At 36.1% G+C, this 26775-nt stretch overlaps 2 long non-coding RNA genes across 2 annotated transcripts; one reads left to right on the top strand and one right to left on the bottom strand.

Annotated features, from left to right (window-relative positions):
- Positions 1 to 820: 820 nt before the first annotated feature.
- LOC103884594 lies at positions 821 to 26386 on the top strand. Its single transcript, XR_647235.3, has 5 exons — positions 821 to 1032; positions 20680 to 21034; positions 23558 to 23667; positions 24513 to 24702; positions 25907 to 26386. It is a non-coding gene; the product is annotated as an uncharacterized LOC103884594 (long non-coding RNA).
- Positions 3800 to 12973, bottom strand: LOC103884593. Its single transcript, XR_001902798.3, has 3 exons — positions 9671 to 12973; positions 9260 to 9356; positions 3800 to 4472 (listed from the first exon to the last, which is right to left on the bottom strand). It is a non-coding gene; the product is annotated as an uncharacterized LOC103884593 (long non-coding RNA).
- Positions 26387 to 26775: the final 389 nt, after the last annotated feature.

The raw sequence follows: 26775 nt of genomic DNA on the forward strand, positions 1-26775 counted from the left end.
GAAAAGAAGTTCAGCATAATTAAATTCAAGTTAAGTCCACAATAAGATATCACTCCACACCTGTTAGCACAGCTTGCATGAACAGTGACACCAAATACTGGTGTGGATATGGGAAAAGTGGATCACTCGTACAGTGCTGGTGGAAATGTGAAGTGGTACAGACACTCTGGAAAACTGACCGTTTCTTTAAAAATTAAACATGAGACTACCAGCCAGAAATCACATTCCTGGATATTCATTCCAGAGAAATGAAGGCTTACGTTGATTTGAAAACCTGTACACAAATGTTTATAGAGGCTTTATTTATTATAACCCCAACCTGGAAACAAACCAGAAACCCATCAACAGGTGAGTAGTTAAACAAACTGAAGTACAACCACACCATGGAATACTACTAAGTGAGACAAATAGATGAGCTATAAATATCTGCAACAATCTGCATGAATCTCCAGTTATGTGAATGAAAAAAAAATCTACAAACGTGCCATTCTTTATATAACATTAATGAAAAGACAAAATTATAGACATGGAGAACAGATTAGTGGTTGCCAGGGATTAAACATGGTGGAGATGGAAGGAAGTTGGTGTGGCTGTAAAAGGGAAATATAGAAGATCCTTGTGGTAATGGAAATGTCTAGTATCTTGATTGCATCAATGTTAATATCCTGGTTTTGTTATTGTACTAGAGATTTGGAAGATATTATCATTGAAAGAAACTGGATGAAAGGTTAATGGAATCTTTCTGTATTATTTCTTACAAGCACATGTGAATCTATTATACAATGATCTAACAATAAAAAGCTTAGATTTAAAAAGTTAAAGGATGAGCACAATCTGGGAAAGGAGTATGTCAGTTTGTCAATTATCCGATGAGCCTTAGAACCTTGACATCATAATGGTGAGTGATCTTGACTACTGAGGAATCCTCACGCTTCAAAGATTTGCCTGTGCTGCTCTGCGAGGTGCTGCAGACATGACTGATTTTCAGCACCAAGAATGGAAGAATGAAGGATGTTCACATCAATCGAAAAGGTGGTCATTTAAGGCTTCACTGCGAAAGATATTCTTTTAATGTATAATTTTTGATCATCAAAAAAGTTTTCTGTCTTGTTTCCTCTAAAACATATGAACTGATTCTTAACTTTAGAATGAGTTTCGTGGAGTTAGGTATGTTCATGAGATTTAGTGCTGCTGAGCTCAAGAGAGGTGTCTTTATATTCTCAGGGAAGATACTTTCTTGGCTCCATAGGAGACAATTTTCTGTAGGTCTACGAAAATGTCTGCCCTATTTTTAAAAGACTTTTGCTGATGTATTCAACCTAACTGGTATTACCTATTATGACCACAGAGTATTATTGGATATTGATTATAGCTCAACCAAATAATATTTAAGCACTTTGTTCAGTTTAGCAACTTTTCGACGTTTCCAGTATTATTTGGTCTTCTTTAGCAGTTTTTCTACCAAAATTTACATATTTATTTCAATAAGATGGGAGTCAATTTTCCAGGATCCTCAGTTACCTAAATTTTCATGCTGATGAGGAACCAAATTTTAAATACTTGTTTGCAAGTCTCTATATAATTTTGTTTTCTATATGTTGGGATGTCTAGTGTCTATGTGCTTGTTTTTATTTTTATTAGAATTTAAATGCTTGGTATGCAAAAAACATCAGATCCATCTGAGTCTTTTTTTTTGTACAGTGCAGCATAGTGGCTTAGGTAGAGTAAATGTTAGGTGATTCAGTGGAAAGATACTTCTAAAAAGTATAAATTGGTTTAAAACATTAGGGAAACATGATTATATTTTTAAAACTAAAGTGAAACCCTGTCTCTAAGGATGACATATCTGTGACTTTTATTCAGAATTAACTAGTAATAAATATTTATGGAGAGCTTTACAGTTTAAGAATGCTTTTCATAGCTTACTTCATTTTAAGTCTCATTATAACCCTATGAAGATACTATTTTTCCAGATTACATGTTCTATTTTATTACTATCATTGACATTTTGCCAGATTAGAGACCTGGTAATTTAAATTGTTTTAATGGTTTTTTGACATATATTACATATGCAAAGCATAGTGTATATTATATTATTAACTTTAAAAGTCTCTCCAAGGACACTTCAAACATAATCTTCTGTGGCTCTTGGCTCCACCCTCTAGGCCCTTGGTTTTCTCTCCGGACTTTGGGCACTGCTTTCTGTGTCATGTTTACATTTTCATGAAAACTAGCACATGTTTGCAGCAGAGTAGTTTTATCTTGTCTATTTTCTGCCAATAGGATTTGTGGTTCTGACAGCCTTCTGTTATTCTGCACTCTTTCTGTCTTTTTCGAGCCAACTTGATGGTGTTTCTGCTAATATAAAATTCTCAAGAACTTTATGGGTCTCCATAGTTACCATTCCTACTCATCGCCTCATTAGCTAGAAATTAGGTCTACCAAGTTTTCGGACATAATCCCTTTGTGTTTTTCTCTGCTGCCTAGATGGTTGCAAGACAATGCCCCTAAGCTTTTTGAGTCCTTCTGGTCATATTGAGAGGATCTATGACCCACATCTTTAATCTCTTCAAAGAGCCTTTTCTGTGCCTGAGTAGTGTCATCATTTGATCTTTATGAAGGTTTAGTAACAGATTGTACAATCACACTCTGTATTTTTCTATGCCACATTTTCTGAAGCATCGTCTTAATTTTGCCGTCTTTGACATCTGGATAGGGTGAGAATCTCCCAACTCCTCAAGTGTGGGTTCTCTTTCATTGAACAAGTTTGGGTTATCTTTTGTTGAACAATTTCTCTTTCAACTTATCTTTCTCTTCTCACGTATTACTGTAAGTAGCAAGAAAAAACAAAAAGCCACTTCCTTCAACTATCTGCTTGAAAATCTCTTCACCTAAAGATCCAAGTTCATCATTTAAAAAGTCCATTTTCCACATAACTAGAGGGCACTATTTTACTAAGTTTTTTGCCTGCTTATAATAAGGATCTCCCCTCTCCACTTTTCAATAGCATGTTTCTTCTGAACCCTCAGCAGCAGTGCCTTTAAAATCCATATTTCCACCAACAGTTGTTTGTTTGGGGTGAGGTAAGTATTCTCTAAGGAAAGTTAGATTTTTCCCTATAATACTCCTCAGTATCTTCTGAACCCTCACTGGTAGAGTCTTTAATGTCCATATTTTTTGCTAGCAGTCTGTTCAAGACAATCTAGATAGTTTTTTTTTCCATTATGCTCCTCAAAATTCTTCCAACATCCACTTACTGCTGATTCCAATGTTGCTTCTGCATTTTAAGTGTTTATTATAGTAGCACTTCACTTTCAAGTATCACAATCTGCATTTGTTTTTTAGCCATTATAACCAATTACCATACATTTAGTGGCTTGAAGCAACAAGAATGTATTATGTTACAGTTGCATACATCAGAAGATAATGTATTCTTGACGGGGTCCTCTGATTGGGGTCCCATAAGACTGATCAAGGTGTTGTCAGGGCTGCATTTCTTACTGGAGGCTCTCCAGAAGAAATTGTTTCTGATGAGCTCTTTCAAATTTTGGGGTAAATTCAGTTACTTGAGGTTGTGTATTGAAGTCCCCTTTCCTTGCGAGCTGTCACCCAGGGCTGGGGTTTGTTGCTAGGGCCTAGCAGTATTTCTTCTCATGCTTTCCATGTGGCTCCTACCAGCAGTGATAGATCGACCATAATTTTTAGCATTGTATCACCCTTGAAATTTGGCATAAAACTCTATCATATGTTTGACTACTGACTCTTTGTTTTGTTGTGTTCAATGTCTTGCAGGAAAAGCTCTTTTTCTGAGATGGACACCCACAGTGAGAAGGGTGCCAATCATACCCTGCTAATCCATGGCTCTGTAGAACTCAGAAGAGGCTGGAGGAGGCAGAAGTGGCACCTCTTTCTGTTTAGCAATTTGTTGCTTGTGTCTAGTAGCAAGTACATGTACACAACATGCTCTCCTGATTATCGTAAAATGCATTTTTACTAACAAATTGCATTTTCACTAATTGTTACTATATGAAAATATAATTTTTTCTTCTGCTTTTGCAAATGCCTTGATCCTTCATTTACTCAACAGGTATTCTTGGAGGCCCTGTTGTGTGCAGCATCCCTGTAGAGAATATAATCAAGAATGTGCCAGGCAGGGTCCCTCTTGCCTGAGGCATAATGACAGATGATAAAACTAAGAGAGGGGAAATTACAGATTGTGAATAGTGATTCTAAGAAGGAGACAGATAGGGTACCATGTGGAGAAGGTGTCACAGAGTTAGAGAGGTGTCATCCAAAAGGGCTTCTGTGAGGTGATGACATTTAAACTTGAGCTCTGCGATGAGAAGCACCAGCATTCCTCGACCAGGTGACTGAACCTTCTAGGCTGAGAGGACAACAGGCTTATGGTGGGTGCAGCTTGGTCCTTTGGAGGGAGGGGCTCAGGGAAGGCTGATGTGACTGGATACAAATGCCTGGAGACATGATGTCAGATATGAGAGTGGTCACACAGGTCTTCATAGGGCATAGTGAGGGATTGGAATATTATTCTGAAGGGTCAGTAGAGGAATGACCAAATATGGTAAATATTTTTGTATATTGTTCTGGCTGTTGGTAGATAATGGATTGGAGGGCAAGGAAAAGTGGAAGCAGGGAGACTAGTTAGGGAGGCAATAGTTCTGAAAAATGATGACAATGGCTCTATGTTGGGAGCAACAATAGAAACAAATGATGCAGAAGGCAGATTTAGAATCTATGTTGGAGGCAGAACCAACTGCATGTACTTTCCTCTCCACATGCAACACAAATGCAATACTAGAAAAATGATGATTTCTTAACAAATATCTGACATCAGGGAGATGGAAAGAACTGAATGGATGGCCATCTGTTTACCTGCTACATTTCTGTTTTCAATATTTATAAAATATCATGAAAAACAAAGAATATTTCAACACGTAAAATCACATCACAAAGTTTTGTAATCACCAGGGCAGAAAAAAAAAAAAGAAAAAAAAGAAAGAAAGAAAAAAAAAAACACCTTTTCTCTGCTGCCCTCATCCTGGTTTCCAATTAATCTGTGTCATAGATAAGACATGCAAGATCAAGTGATAATTTTTTAAATGCCATATTTAACCGGGGTGGCAGTCATGATAGGTATGATTTATCAGGGGCAGATTATGTGTCAGGTTTTATGCTAAGGACTTCATGTGCCCAATCTTGTCTAATCCTTACAGCTTCTCTTGTAAGATTGAGATGGGGCTATTTTCCGTATTTTACAGAGGGACTTGAGGCTCAGAGGTCTAATGGCTTCCCCCATGTCACCACGTTATTAGTTAGTGGAGTTCACATTTGAAATTCGATCTGTTTATTTCAAAGCACAGGCTTTTACCCAACATGTAGTGCTCCTGCCTTTATTCTTCATTTCTTTTTTTTTTTTTTTTGATTTTATAGAAGATTCCACAACTATTTGGTTTTTCTCTTACCAGCAAAATCGACCTTTCCCTTGCAGTGAGAAAAAGACCAACTCGCATCTGCTTGGTATCTAGTAAAAAATGGAGCAGATTGCACAGTGAGTGGAAAAATGAATGAGAAGTCCAGCTATGAAAATAAGTCAGAGACAAAAATGAAGACAATAAAATATATTTTGGATAAGCGCATTGCCTAAATATGTAGCTGTCAAGCTGGTGAGGTCATAAAGAGAACAGAAGATTGTCTAGGTCTGGGCGTGAGGTCCAAGTGAAGTGCCCTGAAAAAGCAACTGATAGAGAATAAGTTACTATTTTGAAATATGTTTAAATTAGTTACTATTCTCTGTATTTAACCCAGGTAAGTAAATATAGGAAACTAAAATTTACTGGAGAGACTCACAGGACCATACTAAGAATATCTCTGAGGGCTCATCTAGTTTTCCAAAGTACCTTCCAAGACAAGTATTATCATCTCCAGGTTTTAGATATGGAAATGCAGGCTGAGAAAAGAACAGTAAGTGGCCCAAGATCATACACTGGGAAATTGCAGGAGAGACTGGAGTTCCTTGGACTGGAGTCCAAGGCTGTGCTCTTCCTGCTACCCCTTATTGTAACCAACCGTGCTCAGCCTGAGAGATAAACAAGCAACCAGAGTTCTCATTCTCTGCTTCTTAAGACCTTGGCAACCACTCATGTTTGATTTTTAAGGGACACATGTTTTACTTTACTTCTTTTTTCTTAACTTTTGTAATTATGATAGTATTTAGGGAGAGTAGAACTTAATTTTCTTACCAGAAGCCATTTATGTCCTAGACACTGATAACCCCTTAAAGGGTTTTATAGAACCTGTAGTGTTCTGCTAAAGACATTTCCTATAAAGACAATGTTCCCTCTCTGCTAGAAAATTTCATATATTTAAGAGCTGAATTTTTATTTTGCTTGGCTCATTATTACACACATGCGCAACATTTTTCATTTTTTGAATACTGCCTTGAGACTGTTCTTTGTATCCATGCAAATGTTTTCATGATGTGATGAAATATATATAAGGTTATTTAGTAATATCCTTGTTTAAGATAGGCTGTTCCTGAAAGATCATTTTTATATACATTCTACATTCATTGGGATTATTAGAAAGTGTAAGTCATCTAAAACATCTGAATTTGGTTTGTAAGTCCAAGATCTTTGAGATAGAGAAAACAGATTTTTTGAGAAAGTGGCTATCAGCACTGAATGCTACCACCTTGTACAAGTTTTTACCATAGTATTTAGGAAATTAGCTACAAGTGTTTCTATAGCAAACATTTGGGTACATTCATGATTGTGATTAATATTACAAATTTTTTTGAGAAAGAAAAACTGCTAAAAAGAAATAGCCGCTTGCAGTAACAAACTTACTTCTTCCCTTTCACATCTCATTCTTAGATGGAGGTTATGTTATGCCTTGAATCAATTAATCTGTTAAAATTAATAATCTGAATTTGGTGCCTAGTTTTTCCACTTATCCATAAAAAGGGAGTGGAATCATGTAGGTTTCACTGGGCCTCAGCTCACCTCTGGGCTCTGGTTGGAAGCTCTCTCACTTTTTATGTTGATGCTACAGTAATCAACTCAAGTGGAAAAAACAGTTAATCAATTGCCACATTAGTATTTTGTCAAAATAAGTGAATTTTAGTTTGTGTGTAATAATAAAGAGAATTTAAATGTTTGTTTCTTCACAATGGGTTTTAGTTGGGCTCGATGTTAATAGAAAAAAATTGTTTTGAGATTGTCATTTATTTTATACTACATTAGAAAACTCTGCTCTCAAATATTAAAGTCAGACGAGGCCTTTATGATTACTCTTTATATTCATTAGAATGACAAATAGAAAGTTGTTTTTCCAATAAAATTATGACTTTCATTTTTAAGACAGAATTTGCTTTATAAATATTAAGGTGTTAATACTAGTGGAGGTCCATGAAGAATTTACAAAAAGAAAGAGGCTGTACTTAGCTCACACCCTCTTTAGCCACCATTGCCATCTTATTTAGTTTTTAAAAAAATAGAGAATGAAAAATTAATTTTGTTTAGGTCAAAAATGAAGATGACTATTGACTTATTATCGATGGAATTACTAACAGATACTTAGGGAATATGCCACGACCCTTACTCAGAAGCTTCTAAGGGAACATCTCTATCTTAGAACTGTGGAAATAACCTTAGAATCCTGTAAATTTTCATGGTTCACTAGGGTTTCCACTCCAGTATAAAGACAGGTAGATCTCCTTCTCATCCTCCTCCTTCTCCTTTTTCTTCTTTCTCCTCTTTCATCCTACTTCTCCTTCTCTTCTTCCTCCTCCTTTTTCTCCCTCTTCTCTTCCTTCTTCTTCCTCTTTCCCTTCTGCTGCTGCTAGCCCTACTCTTCCTCATCTTCCTCCTCCTCCTATGAGCCAGTTTATGTTAGATTCATACTTTCTCATTTCTACTGAAACAGCATTAACAGTGTCAGTGATTGAAGAAACACAGAGGGACCCTACGAGAATCCATTTGAACACAAAGCTATGTTGTAATACATTTTAAACATTAGGTAGCTAGCTTTGTTGTTATAATGCCATGAGATTTATCCCCTCATTCTCAAAGAGAAATTCCATCAGGAAACCTGATGACTCTGGGGAAAAGAAGGGTGAGGTTAAGAATGATGAAAGGACTGTTCTTCCATGCAAGAGCTTTAGGAGGTGGGTCAACACCTACAGATGCTAAGTAATTTTGAGGATAGGCTTGCAAGTTAGGTCATCTGTGTTATATTGCGGGCAATTTATTTAAACTCTCCATGAGTTTCTTCATCTTTAAAATGGGGCAAATGGCTACTCTTTGATATAACTATTTGGGGAGTAAATAAAATAAAATAATGTGCATAAAATATTTAGAAGACCTATTAGCACATGGTAGATGCTTAATAAATATTGTAGGGGAATGGAAACTATGTTCTGGACTTTAATAACTCTTTGGTTTGGTTTCAAGGAAGTGGGTAATCTTAGCACTTTATTGAACTAAAGGGAAAAGTACTCAAATAAGTTATTCAGGTCAATATATATGGAAGTTTCCATACAGAATCTTAGGTATTTGTACAGATAGATACCTACATTAGAAAATTTAAAAATCTGTAAAAACAAGCAGGTGTGTGTCTGTATTCTGAACAGAACATATATTTTTAGTTGATTAATACCTTTAGAGCTGCTACCGAGAAAAATAATTTTATATGATAATTTTTGTGTTTCATAAAAATCTTCAGATACACAAACATAGGGTAAAAAATGTTGAAAAATATAGAAAGATGCCACCTTTTATCACAAGGCACTTTTCTATCCTATATTCTTATAATCAATGTGCCCTAAGCTTTGCATCTAGATTATTCTTCATGTATGCTTCCAGCAAAGTTATTTCCATTTCGTAAATTCCATTGAAGAGTTTTAACATTAAGTGCCCCATGAATGAATGAAGTCACAGGGAGATTTCCACATGAGATGTCTTTGATCTTGTTGTAGCTTTACTGTTTCCATAAGTACTTCTGACCAGTGGGAAGTCCCCGAGTGCTGTGCTCACGGTGCCTGGGAATCCTTCATCAGGCTTATAGCTATTTAAAATGCAATAACTCTTTAAAATTTGTAAATTAACCCAGGAGATATGGTGGTTTCTCTGTTAGAGGTCAAAGGTGGATTAGGCAGAAATGGTCAAAAAGTAATTTCACTGCTGACAAAGTCGATCACCTTCTTACTCTCTATAGATAAATGAAAAGTGTGTCCATCACTTACATAGAAGACCCGCTGGCCCCTGGTCGGGGTTGGTTTAGTTTTGTTTTCTAAGTTAGATTCAGTCTGTAGGCCATAGTGTTTCAGTTTTAATCAGAATCTATAAAAAAAAAGCAGCATAAAAAAATCTTAAGAAAGGAAATTTAAAATAACCTATGCTTTAAAGGCTAGAAAGTATTACGAAAATCAGAGTTAAAATGTGTTTTACGTCCCTCTAATCCAAGATTATATTTTTTAGTCTCTCTCTTTAAGTACAACTTTTATAAATATTTTTAAAAATCATGCACTTTTAAATTTTTGTTCAGACCCTAAATTTTTTGAAGTAAGCAAGACATAGATAATAAATGAATTAGTGGCTCTGTAAAAAAAACAGTATCTTCATAAGATGATGTATGGTCCATAGCTGTTTTCTACCTTCCATAAAGTATGTGGCCAGGCTTCTCTCAGGACACACTTTGTAAATGCCCATCTGGCTATTCCATGTCATGTGTCCAGTAATAGAGATGAGTGAGGCATGCTTTGCCCTGGAGCAGGGAGAACTGGTGTCTTCCCATGAGCAGAGCTGCTCCTACAACATTTAAGAAACAAACAGAGATTATCTTTCTAGGTATAGAATTTTTTGCTTGATTGTCTTTCTAGGTATAGAATTTTTTCTGATAAAAAATAAAATACCTCTGAACAAACTGTGGACAGCTGACTGTGTGGACAAAGTCAGGAAAGGCCACACCCATGCCAAGAGGTGCCTTTTCTTGGGCTGGCCCATAGTGAATTTCATGGCCACCTTCTAGTAAGACCGCAGCTACTGGTAAGACCCCAACTTGGACCTGTGTTAAAGGAGTTAGCTATGAAAGAACACAGTCAACTTCATAGTGTCTAGGACAGGTAGAAAAATGTAATTAAAATTTTCCCTGAACTTTCTTGAAATGCAAAACATTATAATATGATGTCTATTAAGCCAGTAACTCACTTTTGACCTTCTCCATGACACTTATATGCTTTGTACTTTCCCCAAAGAGGTTTTTATGTGTCGATATGTGTAAATGGACGTTAAATTGTGAGAACTATTGGAACAATTTTCTTCGACTTTGATCAGTCGTTTTTCGACAGTGCTCTTTGAGTACTTGGGGAGTGGGTGTTCAGGGGCTGTGGAGAGTGGAGGGAACAAAACTCTAGGCCTCCTTCTCCAACATCCTCCTTCCATTATGCCCAGTCTTATCTGTGGTTTTAAACTTCTAGAATAGACCATTCTTCACCGAGTATTATTCAATAGTCCATTTAAGTTTGAAAAAATGCTTTTATACTCCTAAATTTATTTCCCAAATAAATAGTATTTAATGATACAAATAGACCTGGTGCAGTGTCTTATGCCTATAATCCTAGCATTTTGGGAGGTGAGGTGGGAAGATCACTTGAAGTGAGGAGTTTGAGACCAGTCTGGGCCATATAGCAAGACCTCATCTTTAAAAAAAAAAAAAAAATGTATATACATACAAATAAAATTAATGATATCACCAAATACCGGGTTGCCTGAATTGTTATGTAGCAGATTATCATATTTGGTATCCATAGAGAGGTAACAATCTAAAAGAATAGTTGGATTAATGGAGCGTAGGCTGGTTTTCCAATATACATTCTTAGTCTGGTATGAGGATGAGTAATGTGGCTTCCTACCCTGGATATCCTTTCGCTGATATCGGGTTCACAGGGATCATGCAACATGTATCTCCTGCTCTGAGCAGCCACACGTCATACTTGTTTTACATGGCAAGGGTTCAACGCATGCACTTAACACTCTTCGTTTCTCCTCACTCCACTCCACCAAAATCTCATGCATCATCATAAAGTTGAAACAACTAAAATATTTCCAAGTTCTTAATTTACTAAATTCTATAATTCACCTATTTACTTAAGGAAAACATTTCCAAAGCTTACTGGAAACAAATACATGTTTGTATCATTCCCTGCATATCTTGTTTTCCGTGACAGATTTCCGTAAAGGTGATCAGTTTCTATAGCTTAATGCCTTCGTGTTGCAGGTAAAAGCAAGCAGTTTAAATACCTTTTAATCAAAGAGAAGCCTTTGATTAGAAGGTTTCCAAGAAAGTTTTTTTAATGATGGAGAAATGTGGAAACCAGGTTTGCAAGTGTCATATTGGCTATAAAGCCATGTGGATATGTAAAAGGCAATTACAACAATGCCTGGCAACTAGTTCTTTTGCTATTTGCTGTTATTACTCTTCTGCAATTCGGCCTGAGTAATAAGACACTGTATCCATGTAGGTATACAGATCGGGGGCAGCGGGCAGTGGCAATTGGGAGTGGGAGAGCTGTTGCTAGTGGATATATAAAATGTGGCAGACCCTGCGGAAAAGTTTATGGTTCCATAAGAAGTTAAACACAGAATTCCCATTTGACTTGGCAATTTATTCCTAAGTATAGACCTAAGAAAAATTTTTAAAAAAACATGCATCTACACAAAACTTTGGCACAAATGTTTATAGCAGTATTGTATTAACATATAATTGCTAAGAAGTGGACACAAACAAATGTTCATCAACTGATGAACAGATAAACAAAATGTGGTACAGGTGCCGAGGGCAGTGGGGAATGAGGGGTGAGTGACTGCTTAACAGGCATAGGGTGTGCTTTAGTGGTAATGAAATTGTTCTGAAACTAGAATGTGTAGCTGGTTTCAAAATATTATGAATGTACTAAATGTCACTCATGGGCAATTGTATGCTATATGAAATTTGCTATTTTTTTAAAAAAGCTAGAGGTTTATAAGTCCTTACATGAATGAGCCTTAAATTATTCTCAATTTGGATATTGAACACTGCAGTGAAATAGTGGAGAAAATATTAATCATTAGTAAGCAACAGGTGAATTGATCTCAATCAGAGAATCGTAGCAATGAAGAGTAAGTTTTCTAGGAACCAATTAACCTAGTGCAATTTATGTATCTTGTAAAGAAATAAAATATGGTGGGTTTTTTTCTCTAAAAAATGTGTTGTTTCTTGGCCAAGAGTGTTCCTTCTAAATGCCACATTTCTTAAGTCTGATTTAACCTGAAAAATAATATTCTTTATATTTGAATAACACTTCAAGCTATAAGAACACTTGGAGGTTTAATTAACCCACTTTTCAGTTGTGGAAACTGGAGCTCAGAGCAGTTCAGTGGCTTGCCTGTGAGGACATAGCTTGCATCACATAGTTACAATTAAGTGTTTAACTTCCAAACCAACCTGTCTTCCACTCTGAGATCTACTTCCCATCACTGTAATACTGCCTGTGAAAGAGCAGGGCCCATCAAGGCCCAGTTATGAGGATGGTACAATTTACACATGTACCCACATCAGTGACAACCAGCTGCTGACATTTTTATCTAGAACGACGGTCTTAATATGTTGTTATAAATATTTTATGTAGTTTAACTTTTTCTCCCATTTTTAAAAATTGTAGTTCTTCCGAACTAAAGGAATGCTGGTGCTCTTTCCTAGAAAGGCATTTTATTTTGTCAGTACATGTATTTTAGATATTTAACTTGTGATTAAAATGCAAATCTCTATTCACATTCCCCTTTTTTTAAAATAAATTTTTAGACTATCCTCAAACAATTTATCCTGGCTGCCTTGTAAATAATGTTCTCTCATTTACCTGCATATTTTTTTTAATTTTTATTTTTGAGGAAGTACTGATTACCACTCTCATCTTTCCCTTCTCTCCCCACTATAGATGGGAGATAACATTATTCTTTTATTTATTTTTGAGACAGGGTCTCACTCTGTTGCCCAAACTGGAGGGCAATGGCACAATCGTGGCTTGCTGCAGCCTCAACCTCCCTGGGCTCAGGTGATCCTCTCATGTCAGCCTCCAGATTACAGGTGTACAACATTATGCCTAGCTAGTTTTTTGTATCTTTTTGTAGAGGAAGAGTTACACCATTTTGCCAAAGTTGGTGTCAAACTCCTGGGCTCAAGCAACCCACCCGCCTCGGCCTCCCAAAGTGCTGGGATTACAGGTGTAAGCCACCATGCCCAGCCTATTCTTAAGACATATATTAAATTTCCAAGCCAGGAATGGTGGTTTGTGCCTGTAATCCCAGCTACTCCAGAGGCTGAGGCAGGATGAATGCTTTAGACCAGCAGTTCAAGACCAGCCTGGCCAATAGTGAGACCCCCATCTCTACATTAAAATAAAAATTAAAAAATAATGGAAGAAACAAATTTTCATAAATGTAGGTTACTCTCCTGAGTGATTCTCAAAGCAGCTGCTACTTTCTACTCTTGAACCCAGAAAGATGGTAGGCCTTCCAATCCAGGCAGGAGTGAATGAGAATGAGATTGGTTCTGCAGCCCAAATATTTTATTACAGAGCAACCTGTTATTTTCTGGAACATGTCTTGTTTTCCTGAAATATTCTGTGTATTTTCACAACCCACAATTTGATCTTGCTTAGTCTAGTCATACATTTAATAAAATAACATAAATTGTACTAAAAATATTAGCAATGAAGATTCATTCGATCATAAGCTCTTAGCTAATTTATGCCACTCTGGCGCTATTATTAAATCTAATAATAAATTACATTAGGTACATAAATCTAGCCAAAGAAAAGGACTACCCAAAGAACATTGCCCTTCAAATCTTCACAGAGGACATCAAGAAATGTGCCTCTGTAAGTGGTTTTAAGACCAAACATTAAATTCAAAATTCCTGACTTAGGCAGAATGAAAGGGAGATATAGACAGAGTTGATAGAGCCAGAATGGGGAGGAAGCGAAGGAGTGATAAAGGGAGGAGAGAAAGAGTATTTTAAAAGTACCATATGGAAAACTGTATTTTTATATATTCATGAATGCTTTTGTATGTATAAAAAGAAAGTGCTAGGCAATATGAAGCAAGAGGAATCCATGTTGACTGCAGTGCTTAAGCTGGAAAGGAATATTGCATATTAAATGTCTGTAAACTCTAGTGGTTTGTTGTAGTAAAGTGATTTTCGCAAGCAGGAATTTCTTGTTGGAATTAAACTTCTTTTTTCCAATTGTCACTACTTACAGAGTAGTTTTGGTTGTTTCCATGTTTTTAAAAATGTTTATTTTATTTTTAAAAATTATTCACTTAGAAATAATTGTAAACATACAGAAAAATACAAAATAATGCAAAGAACACCTGTATGCTATTTACTCAGATTCACCTATGTCGTAGCAGTTTAGCACATTGATTTTCCATTTATTTGCATTCTTTGTCTATCTCTGTCTCTCTCTCTTTTTTCTCCATTTATGTGTATGTGTACACCTGTTTTCGAAGGACAGTTATATACACCATGGCCCTTGATTCTTAAATACCTATGCATTTTCCAAGAATAAGGTTATTCTCTTCATAACCATCATTCAGCTGTCAACTTTAGTAAATTTAACATTGGTCGCATATTTTAATCTCCCATTCACGTTCCAATTTTGTCAGTTGACCCAAATAATGTTCCCTTTCTAGCACAGGTAATGCAGTTAATTGCTATGTCAAATATATGGAGTTTTGAGTCTTTTATTCTGAAGAATGTCAGGATTGAACTGAGCTGAGAGGGACATCACTTTCAAGTGATCGGCATGTGTCTACCTCTTTTTTTTTATGCTGTTGGTTTAAAAAAATCAAACTTTTACCTTCAAATATTGTGTAAGTTTTTATATCTGAAGTTGTAGTGCAGTAGCCAGGTTGTTCATAAAGATGACAAGATACTCTTCATATATTTTGATGGCACCTTACTCTTACAGCAGCTCTGATCATACAAAATAGTATTTGTAGGAGGAAAAATGGTATTTCAAAAACGCTATTTCCTGGCCAATGGCAAAAGTCATGTGAATGTTGTGACCTATTTCCAAATACCAGATGCATTGCTTGAGGGAGCTGAGACTAGAGAGGCCTCCTGTGGGGAAGGACACTCTTGTCTGCCTGCTTTGATTTGATTGTGGCAAATGGTAACATTCAGCATTTTTCATGGAAAATTGCCCTGAAATTTAAAAAAGTAAACTTTATTTAGTTATAATTTACATGAAAGAAACATTTCTAATGCTTATGATTCATTTCTGAAGCTCCAAGTTTCCCTTTAATACTGTTTCATTTCATTTTATAGAAAGTTTTCTTAACATTTCTTATAGTGTAAGTCTGGTGCCAACAAATTTTCTTAGTTTATTTTTAATTTTAAAAATGTCTTTATCTCACCTTCACTCTTGAAAGATATTCTCATTAGACATAGAATTTTCCTTGCCAATATTTTTCTTTCAACACTTTAAATCTACTTCACTGTTTTTTGGTCTCTTTGCTTTCTGATGAGCAGTCTAACATCAGTAAACATCGATCCTCTGTCTTTGATTTTTCATCTTATTTTTACTGCTTTCAAGATTTTCTGTTTTGTTTTTTGGCCTTGAGTAGTTTGACTATGATGTGTCAAAGCCCAGTTTTCTTCGAATTTAGTCTAGTTGGCATTTTCTGAAGTTATTGATTTTGTTATTTTTTATGTTTTGCCAAATTTGGGAAAATTTTAGCCATTATTACTTTGAGCATTTTTTTTTCTGTCCCATTTTCTTTCTTCTGTCATTCTGGGATTCCAGTTACATGTAAAACTTTTTTTTTTTTTTTCCTCTTGAGACAGGGTCTCACTCTGTCACCCAGGCTGGAGTGCAGTGGCATAATCTCGGCTCACTGCAACCTCTGCCACCTGAGTTCAAGCAATTCTCCTGCCTCAGCCTCCCAAGTAGCTGCGATTACAGGCACTCACCACCATGTCAAGCAATTTTTGTATTTTTAGTAGAAACAGAGTTTCACCATGTTGGCCAGGCTGGTCTGGAACTCTTGACCTCAAGTGATCTGCCCTCCTCAGCCTCCCAAAGTTCTAGGATTACAGGTGTGAGCTACTGCACCTGTCCCATGTAAAACTTTTTAAAATTTCATTTTTATTTTTAGACACACAATTATACACATTTATGGGGTAAATGATGATGTTTCAATACATACCATGTATAATGGTCAGATCAAGGTAATTAGCATATTCATCATCTCAAATATTTACCTTTTTTTGTGTTGTGAGCATTCAATTTTCTCTCTTCTAGATATTTGAAAATGTATATTATTGTTAACTATAATCATCCTACAGTGTGGTAAAACACTAGAAGTTATCCTTCCTATCTAGCTGTAATTTTGTATCCTTCAACAAATCTCTCCTTATCTTTCCATTTCCCGTGCCCTTCCCAGCATCTAGTAGCCTCTATTCTCCTTTTTAATTTCCTAAGATCAAGGTTTTTTTTAGCTTTCACATATGAGTGACAAAATGCATTTATTGAAACTGCTGATATTGTCCACAGGTCCCTTAGGCTCTGTTCATTTATTTTTAATCCTTTTTTTAATCCTTCTTCAGATTGGACACTTTCTATGGATTTATTTTCAATTTCACTGATTCTTTGATTTGTTATTTCATGTATTTTTCAGATTTAAAATGTCTGTTTTGAAATATATACTATGTCTATGATGAGATTGTCCATATTTTGTTATTTGTGAAATTATTTTTCCTTACATAATTGAGCATAATTATAACAACTGCTTTTTGTTTCATAATTTGAACATCTAGATCATCTTAAAGTTGGCCTCAGTTGGAATTGGCCACATTTTCCTAGATTTTCATATATTAAGAAACACTTTAGCTCATATGAAGAAAATAGCCACATTTCAATTTTTTTTTTTTTTTAAATTTATTTATTATTATTATACTGTAAGTTGTAGGGTACATGTGCATAACGTGCAGGTTTGTTACATATGTATACTTGTGCCTTGTTGGTGTGCTGCACCCATCAACTCGTCATTTACATCAGGTATAACTCCCAATGCAATCCCTCCCCCCTCCCCCCTCCCCATGATAGGCCCCGGTGTGTGATGTTCCCCTTCCCGAGTCCAAGTGATCTCATTGTTCAGTTCCCACCTATGAGTGAGAACATGCGGTGTTTGGTTTTCTGTTCTTGTGATAGTTTGCTAAGAATGATGGATTCCAGCTGCATCCATGTCCCTACAAAGGACACAAACTCATCCTTTTTTATGGCTGCATAGTATTCCATGGTGTATATGTGCCACATTTTCTTAATCCAATCTGTCACTGATGGACATTTGGGTTGATTCCAAGTCTTTGCTATTGTGAATAGTGCTGCAATAAACATACGTGTGCATGTGTCTTTAGAGCAGCATAATTTATAATCCTTTGGGTATATACCCAGTAATGGGATGGCTGGGTCATATGGTACATCTAGTTCTAGATCCTTGAGGAATCGCCATACTGTTTTCCATAATGGTTGAACTAGTTTACAATCCCACCAACAGTGTAAAAGTGTTCCTATTTCTCCACATCCTCTCCAGCACCTGTTGTTTCCTGACTTTTTAATGATCGCCATTCTAACTGGTGTGAGATGGTATCTCATTGTGGTTTTGATTTGCATTTCTCTGATGGCCAGTGATGATGAGCATTTTTTCATGTGTTTGTTGGCTGTATGAATGTCTTCTTTTGAGAAATGTCTATTCATATCCTTTGCCCACTTTTTGATGGGGTTGTTTGTTTTTTTCTTGTAAATTTGTTTGAGTTCTTTGTAGGTTCTGGATATTAGCCCTTTGTCAGATGAGTAGATTGCAAAAATTTTCTCCCATTCTGTAGGTTGCCTGTTCACTCTGATGGTAGTTTCTTTTGCTGTGCAGAAGCTCTTTAGTTTAATGAGATCCCATTTGTCAATTTTGGCTTTTGCTGCCGTTGCTTTTGGTGTTTTAGACATGAAGTCTTTGCCCATGCCTATGTCCTGAATGGTACTACCTAGGTTTTCCTCTAGGATTTTTATGGTATTAGGTCTAACATTTAAGTCTCTAATCCATCTTGAATTAATTTTCGTATAAGGAGTAAGGAAAGGATCCAGTTTCAGCTTTCTACTGATGGCTAGCCAATTTTCCCAGCACCATTTATTAAATAGGGAATCCTTTCCCCATTTCTTGTTTCTCTCAGGTTTGTCAAAGATCAGATGGCTGTAGATGTGTGGTATTATTTCTGAGGACTCCACATTTCAATTTTTTAGGAAATTATTTAATAGTTTATTTTTTAAAAAATACTTGTTTATAAACAGCACTACCTACTGGAATTTATTTTGTCTACAAGGAGAACAGCATTAGGAAGAAATACACATATCTTTGTAATTATTATTTTGGACTTAATATGTTCCTTATGCCATGAAAACCCATTATCCTACACACCACATAAAGTAAGAGATGCATATTATCATTTCAAAAGAGATTTTTACTTTACCAAAGATTTCATGGTAGAATTTTAAAATTATATGAAAGGACGTTCAGACATTTTTAAAAAATAGCAGAACCTTTCCTTCTAATTAAATCCCACCCTAGAACCCAGAGCTTGCACCCTCCTAGATACTTTAGCATAAGCAGCCCCTGATATACCTGAGTTTGGGTTCTCTGAGCCCTGCCGTTGGATTCTGAGACATTTTTTCACAATCCTTAGATCTACAAGCAGCACAATTTGAAATTGATGAATATAAGATGACTTTGTTCATAAAAATCCAATTAACAGCTTTCAGGACCATCTGTCATGTCAAGCAGTTAGGCTATCAGGAAGAAAAATACAACGAAAAGAATAGCAATGAATTATAAAAGGGTTTCCTCTAATTTCGTTTTTAACATCATCTTTACGGCACATGGGAGTCCACTTAAATTTTTTTTGTCTTCTTTAAGCACTGTTTTATCAGAGAAAGGAGCCCTCATTATGGACGCATATGCATAGTAAATGTTCTTAGTTACATATTGCCTTATTTTAAAATAATGTCTTTTGAAATTCAGAGTGCAGTAGTTGTCATCTTGGAATCCTATTAATCCTTTTGGGTTATTTTCTGCAAATTGTCTTCCTGTTTTTATGGAGCAGTTTCTCAATGTGAAGTGCAGTAGAGAGCTATTATAGATACCCTATTCGTTGACAGAGTTGGGAATGGAACTTAAATTTCTAAAATTTTATTTAATTGCCTCAATAGATTTCAACAATGAAGTTCTTAGTAACCATGATATCCCGCACAGAGAAAATGCTTGCCACACAGGGGTTTTAAAAATGTCTTTTATAGCTAGTTCTTATTCTGATTTTACTAGAACTGCATTTGTGATGTGCAAAGATATAAGCCATATGATAAAAACACAACCCGGGAAGAGAGAAAGGGCCCAGCTCCTCCTTTTTAAACTGTTCTCTCCATTGCCGAAGTGGCCTCCTGAGGCTGAGGGGCAGCCCCTGTGCCCTCTGTGAATTCTCAGTCTTTCTCTTTCTTGCCTGTGCTGTTATATCACAAGTGCCACAGGTCCTTTATTTTAAGAGACAGATACATGTTTTACTGAAATTCTTTCTACTGGCTTCATGTTATATAAAGGAATGAAAATAAATTATAATTAAGGATTCATGCTCTACATGTGCTTAACTTTGTCATTACCTGGAAACAAGCTTTGTCTTTGAAATACAGGTAATAATTTGACAATAATTATTTAATCTTATGCATTAAAATTCCAAATTTATAGTAATTTTTCTCATTTCTTTTTTACAGTCTATAACCATAACAATAACAAATTCAGACACAACAAATGACATAATCAATATGTCACTACTAAAGCTAGCAATAACTGTAGGTTATCTATGTTATTTTTGTTAAAAACCAACTTTGATTTTTGAATTTATATATATTCAACTATATATGTCTATATGTATATGACCACACATACACACATGTGTGTTTGTATAATGAACCTCCCATCATAAGACAGCTGATTATTATAGACATCAAAGTCATATTTTATACTCCCACATTTAGGAATGGAAGGCAACAAAGTTATAATATATTTTAAATTTGGCGTGAACTGAAAGGGAAAACATAATGAAATCAGGCTACAATCTTAGAGCACCAATAACATATATATTTATACATATATGTTAGTGCTCTAAGATTCTAGCCTGATTTCAATATATAAATATATATTGAAATTTGATGTATATTTAAATATATAATCAAGTATATATTGAAATTTGATATATATATCTACAATTTTAGAGGACTAATATAATTATGCTAGCACTTTGAGTTCGCACCAAATTTAAAATGGAAATACAAGACGTGTACTCATATATAAACTAATATTATATTATACCTTTGTTGTCTTCAATTCCTAAGGGTGGGAGTACAAAATATGACTTTGATATCTATAATAATCAGCTGTCTTATGATGGGTACACATATACAACAGAATTTTGTAAAATTCTTGATAAAAAGTTCCAAACTCCTCGACTGCACTGTTCTTTCCATATCTTCTTTCCTGGTTCCTCTCCTCTCACACTTATTACTCACTCTGATTATCATCCAAGGGCTCAATCTCACCATGATGAGTACTAAAGGATGTATTTTGTTGGAAGTTTGGCACAAAGAACACCTGGTTAGAAACCACATCCCCCGGATTCTGATCCTGAGAATTCGATATCTGATGCTTCTCCTGAATTTATAAAGGAAGAGTGGTGTGTGCACAAGTGCCCACAAATCCATGGCCTCCAGGTTTGCATGACTGTTTTGTTTTCAAGTGTCTGTTTACCAATCAAAAAGGGCCATGCACAGAGAAAATTGGGTAACATAAACTCATGTAGAGTCCTGAAGGAGAAACTCAATTCAGGAGATGAAGTCAACTTGGACAGTGAGTCTGTTGGCGTGGTGGCCTCTGTCTTTAAGGTAGGTAAAGTTTTTGCATTATTTATGCACAGGATATCTCTGAAGTTTTATGATTGGTTTCTCTCATCATGATTGCCTAAGAACAATAATAGGCATAGTCTTTTAAGAATCTGAAAAACTGAAAAACATTTGACAATGTCAAAATTTAAGAAAATTGATTTCCTCTGTTTTTCAAAACTTTATATGATAGATATGCTGTCCTTTCTCATCACACACCAACCTTTCCATCTTCACTCGTGATCACTCCATGCCAAATAATAACAATGATTAGTAACCCTAATACAATAAATGTTAAAATACACAATTATATATAGAGAATGTTTATCAAATTAAGCATCCTGCATTTGATGACTTCCCACTGCCTAAGACATCTCCACAGCATGCTTTGACCTTGACGTTGAAAGTGGTATAGCAATGCCTCTACTATGGTGCCTTCTTTCACCTTTACCACCCATAGCTCACTTTGGGAATATTTGTTACACATTACCTACCACCCACAGTTATAGTTATGCAATCACCAGCTCTTACCACGAGCCTCTTGTAAATCTGACTTTTAATGTGGGTGCAGCAGCCAGAATTAGTTTGGAATTCAGAAAATTCAATTTCTACAAAAATAGATAAGTTTTGAATCGATACAGCAAAATCACAAGTGTTTAGGTACATTTCTACAAGGGAAAATAATAAGGAATTTAATCAGTCCATTTCAGTACATGTTAACTGCTCTGAAAAAAATTATGATGATGTGGTAATGACTAAACAGGTTTTTAAAATTGTCTTAGAATCTCAGTTACTTTTGGTCATTTCTTATCCCCATTAATGTTCAGCCGTGTGATAAATAGCAACATTTCTGTAATGATGTATAGTGGACTGCTACTATGCTAGGACCATAGTGATATACACTAGTATGCAAATCACTAGTTGGGTGCTGTCCTCCCTGAGGTACACACATGAAATTGATTTAATATTTCACAAAGACTTAGAGTTATTATCTGCAGATTTTGCAATCTTAGTCTTGATACTATGTCAAATAACTGGAGAGTTGGTTTAAACCAGAAATGAATACATGATTTGTACTACATTGGGCCTGCCACTGTGCTGTCTATAGACAGAGGTCAAACAGCAAACACCCTTGGCATAGTCTGCTTGGCTCCTGTTCTAGCTTCACCACTCATCTCAATCAATGGACTCTGCAGCACAGAGTCCAGGAATCCAGAGAAGAGACACATGCTCTGAATGCATGTAAGTGTAGTACACATCAGAAAAAGTTGTTCCTGAACTCAGCCTCCTAGAGTCAGCCAGAGCTGGGGTGTTTCCTTCCTCCTAACATATTGGGACCCTTCCATGGGTCCCATAACTACCAGATATGGGTGTAAAACATAATCACAGTACATAGTGATGGTGTAGGAGGACTGAGACTTCACATTTTTCACTCTTCTGTCCTCAGTCCTCCAAAGCATGCCTAGCACAAACCACAGTTCAATAAATGTTAGAATGAAGGAACAATTACTGGATTTTAATCATGATAGCTGCCTAAAGGTATTTCCTGAACTAGTCACTATTAAGAGGAGCATTGGGCTGTTTAGTGAAACCAGTGGAAACAGGGTGTGCCTTTGAAGCTAGCAAAGTAGTAAGATAACTTCCCCTTTCCCTCATTGTTTTACACACACACACACACACACACACACGCACATGAATGAAAACTTCACAAATTTTAATTGGCTCAATTGTATAGTACTAAGACTTGTTCATCAGTCCAATAATGTGAGAAATTTTCATGCACCACTTAGGAAGCTTACATTGGCATGCCTCTAGCACTAATACTCAGAGGACTGAAGTTAAGATATATCTAAATTTTGATTAAGCCTTTCTGTGGAGGGTGTTTCTGTTCCAGCCCAGAGGTTTAAGGAGTAACATGTAGTTACTCATGGGAGATTTCTGTATATATCCAGCAACTTTCTACTTATAAGTAAAGAAGTGACGTATTATACAGTTAAAGAGAGAATGAAGCTATTGAGAGAGCTTTCTCCCCAGGAACACAGATAGCCCAAATCAGAAGGTCCAGTCCTCAGCATGTGTGCATGAGCACATGGGTGTGTGACTTTAGTTCATTTGGTTCTGAAATTTTCTTGCTAGAAATTAAAAATACTGTGTCTAAATAAACAACATTTTTATGTTGATTTCTTTTTAAGAAAATGATAGGATTTAGGGTGCTTTATCACCAGATCCTGTCAGTTTGTACAAGTTTGCTAAAATATACATAAAGAAGTTTCAGACCATAGGAGAAGACTTTTATCTTCTTTCCCACCGCTGCCCACACTCTGCTTGTTTGTATGCTGCTGGTTTTCGTTGGAGAAAATCCAAGCACTTGCTTCTGGGGTGTGCAAGTCAGTGGAGAGTCAGAGCTACGAAGTTGGGTAGCTAGGAAGGAAGTGAGGACTAAGCTGAATTTTTCAATTAAATGTTTTCTTTGTAATTTCTCTGACATACATTTGCCATAAAAAATAATTCTCTAATCTATGTAAGGATTTTCTTCGAAACATCCAAGAAAGTACATTTTCATCCCAACTCTTTGATAAGTGGCATGGTGTTATTGATCAGGAGAACAAGGAAGAGATAATAACTGCCATCTAGAGGTAAGGAAGCAATAATTACTGTATTCTAGGCACATTTCAAAAAACCAGCTAACATATTCTTTAAAAAAATATTGGTTTATTGTATTTTTCAGTTTTATGCACTAAAAAAATTGACCAGTGCCAAAGTGGTTTATGGGGTCATACACATAGAGTCCAGTTTAAAAATAAATGAATACCTTAGTACTGTCATTGAATTCTTGTTTTTCTCCTAATATTATTAATATAGAATGTTTGACCATTGCATATTCTGAATACATAACATTGATAGGAGATGACATTCTTTGGCCCAAGAAAAGTAACAGAGGACCAATCTACCAGTGGTATAATCTTAACTTTGTCAAATGGTCAAATAACCAGAGAAATCAATATCTGCTTCAGGAACTGAATTCAATAAAATATTTTTGTATGCATTCCTGCATGGAATGAGTCTTAGATAACAGATAAGCTTTGGGTACTTATCGTGTTTTTGGGCAGGAGACAGCATTCCTGTATTGCTACTTTAGAAGTGAAGGGAGCCCTTGAAAATGAATTGTTGTTTCACATTATCAGTAAGTTTTTGTTGAACATACTATGAAATGTTACAGGGGTTTTAAATATGCTATTGGATTTTAGTAATGTTTTCCCAAGTTAAAACACACTGTAGTGGTTACAGGGAAATATTTTCTGATATATTTCCTAAGACACATTTTAGTATGAAGACATATTTGAACATATTTCTCTATTCTTTTGTATTTTCACTGAGTCGTGTAAATGCTCTATGAAAAAAAGTACTTGTTTTATTTCTCTGTATTTACAACTTCCTGAGTAAAATTCCTGGCTTTAAGAGTGTGTATTTTTGTGTTTAGGCTTTTAGACCAGCTGCCAAAAATCAATGTTGTTCTCTTGTGATACCTTTTGGGAGTGTTACATAACATTGAGCAGCATTCCTCAGCCAATCAGATGACAGCTGATAATTTATCCTTATGTATAGCCCCAAGCATTCTTTGCTTGCCAACTCCCTGCAGCTCAGAAGTGGTAAATGAGTTCACCACAAAGGTAATGAGGTCTTTCATTGTTATTCCCTGGGGAGCAGAGTTCCCACTTTGAACCTGAAATTTAGAATATTAACTCTGAGGAACCACTTTTTTTAAGATGCACACTTTAATTACACCTCTGAAGTGGCAGTTTCCTTAATACTATTCTAGGGGTGGTAGAAGGTAGAAGGTATATGAGAAGGTAGATTGTTAAATGGGAAATTGAGAGCAGCGAGTCACTTTTCCTTTCCCATCTAGGAGACAAAACAGTAGATTGACTATACCACAGAGAGATAAGAAAGTGGTGTGACATGATAGAAAAAAAAAAAAAATCTGTTCCTTGGAGTTTGACAAGCCAAAATTCAACTCTCAGTCTCATCACTGAGGGATGTGTAACCTGGGGCAAAGATTCCAAGCCACAGTTTCCTCATCTCAACAATGGCAGTGGTGATAACGCCCAGTTCCTCTGGTCATTACTGACACCTTATTGGTGGTTTGAATAATATCAACACTCATTTCTCCACACATATTGCCTTTCTCTGTCAATCGGGGCTCACAGTTGGCATTCAGGGAACTACTTGGCTACTATTTTGTCTCTGCTGCTGGAATGAGAAAACTAGTAAAACATTCTAGAATATCCGATGGAGCTACAACATACCTAATAATAAGACCCCAGCTCTCTGCCAAGATCACCCAGAGAGCAATCCTGAGGCCAAGCAACCCATGGAGAGGGACTGCAGTTAGATGAGCAGACATTTTCTCTCCAGCTGCCTCCTTCCTTCATGAAAGACCCTCAGAGAATATCTGCTTCCCAAGTTTAAGATACTTAACAAGTGAATTTCACAAGTTTTTATCCATTGGGTGCTTTATACCTTTAATTAGAGAATGTATATCATTACCCCAAACATCATATATGAATTGCTTGAAAATTATCCTATTTTTAGGGATGTGACAATTGATATAAAATGTTAGCTATTAAGCTAAGCTATAAATTATAACTTTAGCCCACTGATTACAAGTATTTTAAGATACGTGCCCTAAATGCTGTTGAAAAGATTATAGTTGTTTATTAGAGAAAACTGGTTCATATCTTCCTACATCTACTCTGATTTTTTTCTTAGAATTTTGAATTTCATGTTTTTTCCCACTCCAAGATTCATAGTTGAAATATGATTTATAACTATGCCAAATAAAACAGCACCTTATTTTTCCCTTTTGTGTTACAGGTTTCTATTGTACAATTTCTCTTTGAAAACTGCCTCAGCATATTTGGAGAAGACATCACTTCCCTCTTGGGGAAGAGCTCAATGACTTGTGAAAACAGTGATGCTTCAGGTACCTTGAAAAATTCAGCTGGTTTTGATGAGAAACAGTGAGTGGGGCTGCCAGGAGTCATGACAGATGCTTAGACAGTGGCTGTCCTGGAGTCCAGGGCAAGCCCTAAGCACAATGATGCAGGACCCAGGACTCCATCTGCTCATCTGCTGAGAAGGTCATCTGCTCCTCCTTCACTGTGCTCACTGAATGAGGACATTCCAAGATCCCAGCTCATCCCATTTGAGCTTTCATTTTCCTAATCCCATGCATCTGTGTTCAAGAAAATCTTCCCACATGATATTCTATCTTCCCACATGATCTTCTATCTTCCCATTTCTTCCATGCTGTATTACTTTTTTATTATTAATAATAAATGCACATATTGTGTACATGTGTATTAGTCTGTTTTGTGTCGCTATAAAACAATACCTGAGGTGTGGTCATTTATAAATAAAAGAAGTTTATTTGGCTTGAGGTTGTGCAGATTTTACAAGAAGCATGGCACCAGCATTTGCTTCTGGTGAGGGACTCAGGAAGCTCTTACACATGGCAGAAAGTGAAGGGGGAGCAGGCAGGTCACATGGTGAGACAGCAAGCAAGAGAGATGGGAGGAAATACCAGCCACTTTAAGCCATCAGTTTTCCTGTGAACTAATAGAGCAAGCCCTTACTCATTACCTTGGGGAGGGCACCAAGCCATTCATGAGGGATCCACCCCCATGACCCAAACACCTCCCACTTGGCCACACCTACAACATTTCAGATCATGTATCAAAAAG

This window comes from Papio anubis, chromosome 3, assembly GCF_008728515.1.
Source record: "Papio anubis isolate 15944 chromosome 3, Panubis1.0, whole genome shotgun sequence".
NCBI classification, from domain to species: Eukaryota; Metazoa; Chordata; class Mammalia; order Primates; family Cercopithecidae; genus Papio; species Papio anubis.